Source organism: Eleginops maclovinus, chromosome 5 (assembly GCF_036324505.1).
Source record: "Eleginops maclovinus isolate JMC-PN-2008 ecotype Puerto Natales chromosome 5, JC_Emac_rtc_rv5, whole genome shotgun sequence".
Classification (NCBI taxonomy): Eukaryota; Metazoa; Chordata; class Actinopteri; order Perciformes; family Eleginopidae; genus Eleginops; species Eleginops maclovinus.
The window spans coordinates 12,216,193-12,226,862 of record NC_086353.1 but is presented as its reverse complement, the minus strand read 5'-3'; the positions used below and the strand labels follow the sequence as shown (position 1 = coordinate 12,226,862).

The window sequence follows — 10,670 nt, the reverse complement described above, 5'->3', positions numbered from 1 at the left end:
TCTGCATGTGTAGAATTTTAATCCTGTCTGGCAGTGTAATGAATTATTCATCCAACAATTTTTATTTACAAAAATCCATCTTTCGCTCCGACTCCTTCAAAGTCCAATCATCGCCGACTCTCACAGTAGTATTAAAATGACACTGATAGCTTGACTCATGCAGAATAATACAGTATTTCCTCAAATAATCCTCTGCAAGAAAACAACTGAATGAGGTTTGTTTGTTTGTTTAGTTCCCCAGCTAGGTAAAGAGACAGCCTTTCAAAATGTTGAATAGTGGGAAATAATGCAAGTTATGTCAGAAAGACATTTTTACTGAGGCAAAGGTTGTATTTTGTGTGTCTGTGCTACTATCTTAAATCATCTAAATGTGTGTCAAAATAAATGTTTTATCATATTAAACTAATGGACATCCTATTTCTCTTTTCAGTACGTTTTATTTTGTCTTCGGAAGGTTTTCGTGTGCTCAGTATCTCCAGATTTTCCTAATCTTAACAGCATTAATGACTCCTCTTTTGAACATAAATCCTTCATTAACCTGAAACCCGAGAGGTGAGTATGCCCTTTTAAGCTTTTCATTTGAAACTACCGTCTGCTCTCAGCGAGGCAACATCACGCCACTCTTTTAAAAGATGTCTTAATCATTTATACTGTTTGGGCCTAAAGACACTGCATTAACCAGAAACTTTTAGGGCAGGGGCTCACTCGTTCGCTCTCTTAATGAGAATATTTAAGAGGAAGCTGCCCGTAAGACCCTTGTTATGTTTCTAAGTTTGCATATTTTCAATACTAAGTGACAGCTAAATATCTTATGGGTGTTTTGTGTTGTTAAGTTCAGCTTCTGGCTGGCAGGAATCAACTCATTTACAAATATTATAGTGCGGGTAAAAGATACAATAGAGACTGGTTTTGTGCTTCAGTTTCAGTTTGTAGATTGATTTGCTTTTTATGAGAAACAAATAACAGTTTGTTCTTATTTTGTCTGATCATCTTCATGATAATTATGCCATTAATAAGCTATTAAGTTGATAAGCTAGTTAATTAACATAATAAGACATCTGGTTGTGGGAAAGCTACCCAAGCTTTGGATCACCTGTCAAATTGATGACGCACTCTGGGAAATACGGCCTAGTGTGTCCTCCATAGAGAACTCATTAAGGTCATGCTGAAGAAAGTGATAGAGTAAAGCTGGTGCGTGAGTCACTTTACATGTTATGTGATTCATTTGCAGAGATCTACTCATTTCGAGAGATCTGCAGCAGATCTATGGAGCAGGAAACAAGAAGAAATGCAATGGAGGAGTGGAGGGGGAGGAGGAGGAAGAGGAGGAGGGCATCAACAAAGCATTGGTTTAAAAATCTCAACCAACTAAAATGCATTACAAAAAGGAGAGGAAGAGGGCTTAAATGAATGCATGCACCTGCACTGGACTAACTGAGAGAAGCTGAAGGAGAGTGATTTAACCAAATTAACTACAAGTATTAATAGCTCTTTTTTTGCCATAAAATTAGAAATCTTCTTAGAGGGAGAAATCTCAAAATCACCATTGAGAGGAGCGATCATGCGTGAAATTCTTAGATATCACAGTACGTTTATAGAAAATGGATAAAGATCACAAGTATGGTCTGATAAACAACCAATTAGTCACAGCAGGGTGAAGAAAGGTTTAGCAGCACAAGCGGATGTGGTGGAATAAATAAAGACACTCTTCACAGAGAACCTGCTGATTAAAGTTCATGCAGAAAAACCTTTCCATCCAGATCATGCAGACACTGGAGAGCACGCACATGCACACGAGCTGCACACGCATCCAGTGCATACACCGTTCATGCATGTGTAGTAGCCAAGAAGAAGTGAGTGCCATATTAATTCACTACTCACCTAATTAACTCTTTTCTGTAACACATAATTTATAGACTGTAGTGGAGATGTTTTACAGAGGAGCAGAGTTGAGACACAAAAGCAAAGACAGAGCAAAACGAGCGGTCCTTCATATTCCTTCATGACGACATCCCACTCAGAACAATCAAGAAAGAGGTATTTTTTAGCCCCTTTATCAGTCCGTAAGAAAGTGGGGAAAAAGGAGACTAAAGTGGCTTTGTGTCGGCCTATGCTAACGTTTCACCCTAAGGTTGAGTGCACAGGTAGATGTCCATAGGCTAAAAACTTTTAGTCTAGCGGTAACGCTTTAAAATAGCTCTCGACAAAAAGGTGTGGCAGTGAGAGACGAAGCTTTAAACACAACGTAAAGAAAGGAGGGAAATGTGACAGAGGAACAGAGAGAGGTTGTGATGAAATGGGATATTATCTATTTCTATCTGTCTATCAGTCTGTCTCTATTTTACAACCTGCACACCGTCCATCACACTTAAATCCACCGTAAGGCATCACCCACTTAATCCACTGTTCAACCCCCAACTAATGCCAACCGGTCTCTCTTGCCTGACGAAATAAGGAGAATGAAGACAAGTGGAGTGGGGAGAGCTTCAGGGATGACAAAAAAAGGGCCAGCTCTGCATGAAAATTTATCAAAACGAGCGGAGGGAAAATAAAAAAAACATGCAGAAGCACAAGGATCCAATTCTGAGGAATATTTTGATGAGCGTATTTAGGGATTTAGGTTTGTGTGTGTGGGCTGTATGAGAACTAATGGCTGCTGATGGACAGGCAGAATGAAAATAAGCACAAATCAAGCATGAAATGGGATACAGGCGTAGTGACTTGACTTGCTCCCAACTCTGAATGCAGCTTAATACATAACATGTAGAGATTATCATTTATTTTAGGATAAATATTGCCAACTTTGCCTAAAAACATTTAAAGGGAAGCTTAAGTGGCGAGAAATGTATCTCATTCTCCCTAAATTGAAATCTTCTTTCCTTGTTAATTCACAACAGGTTGCCAGATAAATTGAAATCTTTATTAAATGGGAAAGAGGACGTGTGGACACATAGAAAAGATTTCTCAAAGACAACAATTAAAAATGGGCGCACTTTGCCATGATGAGGGGAACAGATGAGGAGGGTGTATAAACGCTGCGAGACCAGACCGATATCGACTCACTGACCACTATTGCTTTAGGCTTAGTTTAGTGTGCGAGTGCATGTGTGTTTTATGTATACGTAAAGCACACACAAATACACACAGACAGACAGATGGACAGACACTAAACGATAGTTAACCTACCTAGAGTAAAATTTAAGAATCCCGCAAGAGTGTGATGCAAAGAAAATGGGTGTGGAGGGACCAAAAGAGAAGGAAAAGGGAAAAAAAGAGTCATTCATGAGGAGTTTTTTAGTTGTCTTTGAAGAAAATTCATCCAAGTTCATATAACATCAGACTTTAGAGACAGAAAGAGGCGTAGGATGAGGAAAAAAATGAACTGATGGCAGCAGCTACAAATGAAATGGCAAGGAGGGACGGACAGGTATGGTATGGTTTGGTTTGGTGAAAGGGAGGGAGGAGTGGAGAGGAGGAAAGAAAGGACCAAAAATAAAATAAAACTCCTCTCTCCTTCCTCTTGTCTCCCAATCATAAATATACAAAATTATACACCAGGTAGATGGAGAAGTAAATGAGGAGGCAAATGACGGAGAGAGAGACTATATGAAAAGATGAAGCACCTCCCAGCACCGCGATGAGGAATACGAAAAATATAAAACGAAAGAAAAAATTGAATACTCCAAAGCCTTCCGTTTTTGCAATGTTAAGTGAGGCGACGGGGGGGGGGGGGTTGTCAGTTATAACCCCCTCTCTCCCTCTCTCTCTCTCTCTCTCTCTGCAACTAGTCTTCTTTTATCTTCTGTTCTCCTCAAAGCAACGTGCCACCTTCCCCTTCAGATGAGCTGTGACCCTTTGCCAACACAGCTGTTAGACATGCCACTCAGGACGGCTGCACGGTGGGAGCTGCTGCCCAGAGATACAGAGAGCGGAGCGGAAACACACCTCTGGCTTGGAGCGCAGAGCACAACTCTCACCGCACTCTCCTCCCCCTGCCAGAGAGAGGGAGAGAGAGAGAGACAGGGAGAGAGTGGGAGAGAGACGGAGGTGGGTTTCTCTGTAGGGTTGTGAATTAGAGAGATGCTACAGTATAGACGGGCTGTTGCAACAATTGTCAAGATTTATTTTTTTTCCACAAAGACAGCATTGGCTCCCTCTTGTTGCACTGCGCTGGAAATAAAATGCTAATTTGAGGTTTAATATAGGATTAGCAAATGATTAATAATACCTCGGCAAGCTACATTTAAAGAAAAGGCAGATTTAAAGCATTGCTGTTATTATGTCACCAAATCATAAAATACTGAATATTTGTCTGTATAATCAATGGGAGGTTTTTTCAGAGGGGATAAGTCAATGATTAGGGAAATTGATTTTGAAGCATTTATTCATTTTATTTTTCTACAGTGTCCCTTATCCTAAAACGGCTACAGGAATACTATACTATAATTATTTTTTACTTAAACTTACACTTCATAACCATAACTCCTGAATATAATTACCAAATATTCACTTATTTATATGGGTTTGACCCAGATGTTTGTTTACATAATGCCACTGTCATTTTCTATCAAAAATAGTTTTCTGTATACTAAATGCTAGGGGGATTTTCTTCTAACATATAATGCTTTTAGCAATGTAACAATGGCTTTAGTGGAAACCAGGAGAATTACAAATATTCGCCCCATATGGCAAACACGAGAAAATGGCACTATCTGGTGGAAAATACTAAAAACTACAATTTTAAAGCCAGGTCATGGGATTTGCATATTAAAGTCATGATACTATGCTGTGGTGGCCAAGAGATCAAAACGTCTGAATCTCGGTATTGTGGCTACATAGTTTACTAAAGATAGCCTGGAGGAGCTACATTTCAAATTCCAAATTAAAAAAATATAAAACTCACCACCTTGCCAGACGCATGTTGCATGTTATGTGCATCACCAAAGTACCCCTAGTGAGTCACAAGGGTGAATCGAATAAAATGTTTTTTAAAAAGGGTAGGTTACTTGCAAATTGCATTTATTTAGGTGCACTCAGTTAACGTAGAGTAGCTACTACTTAACAGCTCAAAAATATTTAAACGCCAATCAGCATATTAAGTATTTTAATATAACTTAGCCAGTTAACACATCCTTAAAATACTGCTTACATGGATGCAATGACGCATCTGTAATAATTGTACAGAAATGTACCTATAAACAAACCTATAAAACCGACAATTAATTCTGCATAATAAAAACTTTAATAGCCTATTTTTTTATGCTACGAGGGCATATTACAGCAAATAAGAAGGTACTTGTGAACATTTGAGCGCAGTATTATCGTTTTATTGAAGTAAGCTAATGTTACATGTGCATCACTTCGGTGGATATCAAACAAAAGTTAATCAAACAAAGAAACATCTTCAGTAAACCTTTCACTGTGGTAACACAAAATTGATTGAAATGCTTAAGTAACTCTTTTTTTCTTAATCAAATGAGTGTGTTATTGAACAGAAACAACCAAACACTGAGTTTGGACAAGCTAGCTAATAGCTAAATTAGCTACACATTTTTAAAGTTAGGATTAAGGTTAAAATTAGGTGAGAAACAAATGTAAATCAGATTTACCGTGTTGTTTCGGGTTTACAATGAGGATGTAGTTCTGTGTGACACTCAGCATGGTCCAAACTTCCTTTAAACACATCACAAACTGATGCAAATATACTATCATGTTGACCTGCTGATGACAGTGACCTGAGCATGTGAAAGGGTCAGCGACGTAACGCAGCATTATATTTAGTTATTACGGTTTTATCTGAGTATTTAAAGTCCAGCAGCAGGTTCTCTTTACAGTAAAGCCCGCCCACGGTGGTGCGGGATATGCATTCTGATTGGCGAAAGCACTTCCGTGTTGAAAACTCTGTGTTACGATTGGCTTCAAACTGCTGTGTTGTTAACCCTTTGCCTCCACAGAAAAGACCAAAACAGTTTTCTTTACTAGAAGGAATATTCCCCAAGAGTTTAAATTGAATTTATCAGGTGTAGGTTTGGAAAGAGTTGGTTGTTTTAAATATTTGGGACTATGGTTTGACAAGAGACTATATGCCTTGCACAGACTACACGACTTTCAAAATCGTCAGATCGCTTGCCAGTTCACACTACACAACTCGCTCGGGAGTCTTGAAGTCGTTGGGGTGTGCACACTACGCGATTGAACGGCCACAGGGGGTCACACACTACACGATTTGTCACCAGGAGAAATCCCCGAGGAGTCTGTCTGGTCTCCAAACTACGAATACACGCGAGACGTGACACGGGAAATGACGCGGATTTCCCGAACGTTATTATGTTTTACCTAGAAACTGTCAATAAATTACTTTGCTTAAGCTTGTTAGCACATCCACTAACATTAACTTCAGTGAATAGCAGAGGCGGCTGGCCCATAGGGGGCGCTGGGGCTCTGCCCCACCAGCTGTTGAGGGGAACAAATATTTTTTGCATATTTTTTTTTAAATCAATGTCAGTTTTACTTAATAGTGTGTGTGCCTAAATGCAATTTAAATCATTTAAACAACATTTCCACCAACTAACACTCATTAAACAGTGAATTTCCACTGACAGACAGTGTATCATTCTCTCATGGGGCGATCGGCAAAGTGCCCCTGACCGGCAGCTAAACAGCCAATCCGGTTATGGTTGCTAGGGAGAAATTATGAATAATTGGCCTATCAATGTCGCCAAATTTAACGCCGGTGGGGCGCTGGAAATTTAGCCCCAACTGCTACGTAAAATGCGTGAAGGTTTAGGATTGCTGTAGCTACATAAGGAGCCAGCGATAGTTTTTTTTCGTAGTGCGACTCCCAGACTCTGTCCTACGCTACGTGGGGAAAAAATACGTGCGACGACGAAGAGAGATGATGGCGATGTAATAGGTAATAATATTATAGTATGTAATTATAATATAGTTGTGGAGAATGCTTTGTTGTTTCTCTCAGGCTGTGACATGCAATGACAACTGTATGGCACTGATGCTGTTTTCTCCAAGTAAATGCATTTTTCCTTGAGAGAGGGTATTAAAATAATCTGTTTATGTAAAAAAAATTGAAAATAACTTGGTTCTAAATTCTTTGTATATGTTACATTTGAATAGGAAAGTTCTGTTTCATTCTCTCTTCTCAACCCACACTCACTCATTCACTCACTCACTGTTGATTTGTATAGATTCAGCTGAAATCATACCCTTGTTGTTCATTTATCCCTTGATTGTATTGTATAGTATTTGATAGCATAAAGTCTAATATAGCTGTAAATTGTTACTTTTTCTGTGAAGCTGGAAACTGTGAAATTAAATTATTATTGTGGAACTGTAGTCATTTTCCGACTGTTCATTTGAATGCTTATGCTAAATTAGGCAGGGAAATCTGTTGGCACACTAGCCCCACCAAGATTTTTTTTCACCAGCCGCCACTGGTGAATAGTGTAGCCTAGCTACAACTTTACAGTTCAACATTTTTCAAACAGCTGTGTCGACTTGTGTTGGACAATGCTTCTTCTTATTCCTTTTAGAAAGTTGTGCAGCTCAGCTCCTCCCCGGGGCTTTTCCTCACCCCGTGTCTTGCGCTCTCATTGGCTGTAGCTCGTCGGCGCACCCATTACCAGGCACAACCTTTTTCACACTACGGGATTTGGACTAGCCGACAGGTCCAGATATTTAGCTTGCTAGATATCAGTCGGGCGTCGGGAAGTCTCTCGCCTCGCTCTTGAGCAGTTAACACATTACGATCAAACGCTGACTGCCGAGCGCCGATTTAACGCCGATTTAGCGCCGACTCGTCCCCGACTCGTCCCCAAGCTCTAGAATCCGTATGGGAGCGGCCGATTGGGCTAACAATCGTGTAGTGTGAATTTGGCATAAATCACTGTTGGTGAAACTGGATGTAATCCAACACAAAGCATTGAAATTATGCTGTGGAGCAACGAAGACTACCCCAGTTAATGCAATCCAGGTGGAGATGGGTGAAACGCCACTTCATATCAGGAGGGACCAGCTAACCCTGGTATATTAGGCTAATCTGAGAGGGCATCAGCAGGACCATATTACTCATTCCTCTTTGCTGCATTGTCAAGAAAGAGATAAACGGCTAGGTAGAAGCTTTGGGTGGTTTATTGATCAGAAAGCAGCAGAAATGGAGCTCAAGTCGCTGAATGTTTGTCCTACAGTGTCCTTTTCAGTAGTTCCATTATGGTTACTGAAAAACCCAGTTATAGATTTAGATCTTTTAGAATTGAAAAAGTGTGAGGAAATCAATAGTTTTATAGTAGCGTGTCATATTAGAGATATATGGGGACAAAATGGTGATATTTACCGATGCATTACTCAGCAGTGGCTCAGTCAGTAGGGGCTTGGACTGGGAATCGTAGGGTCGCCGGTTCAAGTCCCTGAACAGACTTGAAATATGGAAAGTGGACTGCTACTTGGAGAGGTCCCAGTTCACCTCCTAGGCCCTGCTGTGGTGCCCTTGAGCAAGGCACTGGACACCTCCAATCCCCCCTCCCCATTGCTCCCCGGGCGCTGCACAATAGCTGCCCACTGCTCCTAGTACTAGGATGGGTTAAATGCAAAGGACCAATTTCACTGTGTGCTTTGCTGTGTGCATGTATGTGACAAATAAAGAGGGTTTCATCATCCGATTCTATCTTCTATCTAGAAGATGGAAAAGTTGGAGTTGCCTTTGTAATACCTAGTCTCAAGATCTGTAAAAGAGAAAGACTGAATAATGATCTTGCTGTTTATACTGCAGAGTTGGTAGCGATCCTCATGGCTCTGGCCTGGGTTGAGAGCAACAGGCCTTGGGTGCTAATTGCTTCAGATTCTTCATCTGCACTGATGAGTATTCAACACACAAGTTCTCAATCCAGACAGGACATTGTTCTAGAAATTGCACAGATGATAAGTAGTTTACAGTCTGATATTAACGTCAGTCTCCTATGGGTTCCTGCTCATTTAGGAGTCAGAGGAAATGAGCAAGCAGATAAAAACGCTAAGAAAGTAGTCATCTGAAGTCACCATGAATATAAGATTGGGTAAGGCTGACATTAAGACCATAGTCAAGGCCAAATCTAAGACGAAATGGCAAAATGATTGGAGCAATGCTATCACCGGGAGGAAGTACTATAGTGTACAAATGTATGTTGGTGAAGCAAGGTCAACATCTAGAGCTACTCAAGAGGAAAACATAATCTCTAGGATGAGATTTGGGATTACTGGGTTAAGTAGTACTCTTAACCCAGTACTATTTATTTTAAAGAAACATGCTGATGGTAATTGTAGTGTATGTAACAGTGCAGAGAATGTGGAACATGTAGTAGAATATTGTGCTAAATTTGTCCAGCAGAAACAGCAACTCATCATTATTTTATTTTTTAAATTATTATTATTATTTTATTAATAGTATTCACCTATGACCTATCACTCATGATCATGAAGGATGGGTCATTACCGGAAGAATGAAATCGCGGATACAAGCGGCCGAAATTGGTTCTATTTCATCACTACGGATGCATGTCTCTCAGGATGGGGTGCCGTGTGGCAGGGCAGGACTGTCCAGGGTCAGTGGTCTGCCCTGGAAACTGCACATCATGTAAACGTGCTAGAGCTTCGTGCTGTGCAGCTGGCACTCATACACTTTTTACCCCATCTAGGGGGCAAGCATGTGCTTGTCCGCTCAGACAACATGTCCACTGTTGCCAAGATCAACCATCAGGGGGGCACCAGGTCCACACAGCTACTCCGGGTATCACAGAGCCTTTTGACTTGGGCGTCTCCCCGCCTGGCCAGTCTCCGGGCCGTCTTTCTACCGGGGGTTCAGAACCAGGTCGCAGACTTCCTCTCCCGGCACAAGCCTCCACCGGGGGAGTGGAGGCTTCACCCGGAGGTAGTAGAGACAATCTGGGGCCTTTTCGGCAGGGCCAAGGTGGACCTCTTTGCCTCGGAGGAGTCGAGGCACTGCCCCCTCTGGTTCTCCTGGACGGAGGTGAGCAGCCCGATGGGGCAGGACGCTCTGGCCCACGATTGGCCAGACAGTCTCCTTTATGCCTTCCCGCCGCTGCCTCTGATTTTACAGACGCTTCAGATGGTCCTTACACGGGGACACAGGCTCCTTCTGGTGGCCCCCCTCTGGCCGGGGAGGGTGTGGTTCTCACTGCTGCGCAGTCTCTGCTGCAGCCCACCATGGCGTCTCCCCAACAGGAAGGACCTGCTGTCACAGCTCAGGGGTCAGGTCTGGCATCCCGACCCTCATCGTCTTCAGCTCTGGGCTTGGCCTCTGCAGGGCCCAACCCACCACTGAGTGATCTCACGGCGGCTGTCAGGGGAACTATCCTGCATGCCAGAGCACCATCCACTCGGGTGCAGTACGAGTGCAAGTGGAAGCTGTTCTCCCACTGGTGTATAGGCAAGGCTGAGAATCCACAGCATTGCTCTGTGGCCTCTATTTTAGAGTTTCTGCAGTCTCTTCTAGATCGTGGACGTTCTCACTCCACTTTGAGAGTTTATGTTGCTGCTATCTCTGCCCGACATGCCGGAGTCGAAGGCGCCACAGTGGGGCGCCACAGGTTGGTGTCCCTCTTCCTGAGAGGGGCCTTAAGGCAGCGTCCCCCTAGCACCCTGAGGGCTCCTGCTTGGGACCT

General features: G+C 42.2%; 1 protein-coding gene across 1 annotated transcript in view; it reads right to left on the bottom strand.

Moving 5' to 3' along the window:
* The window catches only part of grin2bb (glutamate receptor, ionotropic, N-methyl D-aspartate 2B, genome duplicate b), a 96,231-nt gene extending 90,496 nt beyond the window's left edge, over positions 1 to 5,735 (bottom strand). Inside the window, exon 1 of the mRNA XM_063882790.1 lies at positions 5,610 to 5,735. The gene's annotated coding sequence lies outside the window, so the exon portion shown is untranslated. The remainder of the gene's footprint in view (positions 1 to 5,609) is intronic.
* Between the last annotated feature and the right edge of the window lie 4,935 nt (positions 5,736 to 10,670).